We start from the raw sequence: 1269 nt of genomic DNA on the forward strand, positions 1-1269 counted from the left end.
GGTCAAACACTCCGAGCCAATGGTCCGAATAAGCTCGTGAGTCGGCTTTCAGAGGCGAGTAATGTGGATGGACCATATAATTTGGTGATGGAGCCCAAAGGGTTATCCTTGTATTACAAAAGTCCCAACTCACCTCGGCCGATGGTTTACTGGACGTCTAGCGAGTGGTTCACCGTTGACAAGGATAGTTTGGTCAATTTAACGCTTACGTCAACAACACAAACCGCCGAGGGTTATGTATATTACTTGACGTTCGATTATTTTACCACAAAGTCGTCTTCAAACAGCATCATGGTAGGCTCCCGTCACAACACTACTTTATCGTATCTTCGATTAGGGATTGACGGAAACCTTAGATTCTTCACGTATAATTACCCGCACGGGCAGGAAGAGAGGACATGGAACGTGGTGTACACGTTTTTTGATCGAAATTCAAGGGAAAGCGAGTGCCAGCTACCGGGACTTTGTGGCAACTTTGGGTTATGTGAGGACAGCCAGTGTGTGGCGTGCCCGACACCAGATGGGCTAAGTGGTTGGAGCAAAGATTGTGAGGCGAAAAAGGTGACATCTTGCAAAGCAAATGACTTTCGGTACTACACGCTTGAAGGCGTTGATCATTTTATGATCAAGTACACGAGGGGAGACGCGGGGACGAGAATAAACAACTGTGAGGAGAAATGCACGCGTGACTGCAAGTGTATGGGGTACTTCTATCACAAGGAGGGTTCGAGGTGTTGGATTGCTTATGATTTGAAAACATTAACAAGAAATGGGAACTCTAATCATACGGCCCACATCAAAATGCCCACAAAGTAGTGTCACAAATCATGAAACATTTGGTGTGACTCGTGAAGTTACTTTCATATTAATAAAAAGGAAAATGTGTGTGTTATTTCCATGTCGGACTCTTCAAGATTATGTTTTAAAATTAGATAGATTTTGATTCAGGATACACTAAAATCAAACCATATTTTAATTAAATTAGTTAATTAAACCAATTTCATGTTGAATTTAGTTTTAATTTCTTTATTATATAACTTGAATTTAAACCAACAAAAAAAAATATCCCACACCTTACACGTAAACTTAATCCATAATATAAATCGGGCCTTCCTAAAATATATGGCAGGTTCCTTATCCCTAAACCAACAAAATAAATTAATAAATAAAAATAGCAGACTCCATTCCATTCAACTCTTTTTTTAATTCCTAAATCAAATGATTCAACGACCTCCATTAAAATTGTTTTGAACACCATAATAATAAGGT

At 39.3% G+C, this 1269-nt stretch overlaps 1 pseudogene; it reads left to right on the forward strand.

Moving 5' to 3' along the window:
• The first annotated feature begins 6 nt into the window (after positions 1–6).
• LOC143592474 (EP1-like glycoprotein 4 pseudogene) lies at positions 7–816 on the forward strand (annotated as a pseudogene).
• The last annotated feature ends 453 nt before the right edge of the window (positions 817–1269 follow it).

The sequence above is a fragment of the Bidens hawaiensis genome, unplaced genomic scaffold (assembly GCF_021521415.1).
Source record: "Bidens hawaiensis isolate Kalapana, Puna unplaced genomic scaffold, B.hawaiensis_p1.1 tig00040819_1, whole genome shotgun sequence".
Lineage (NCBI taxonomy): Eukaryota > Viridiplantae > Streptophyta > Magnoliopsida > Asterales > Asteraceae > Bidens > Bidens hawaiensis.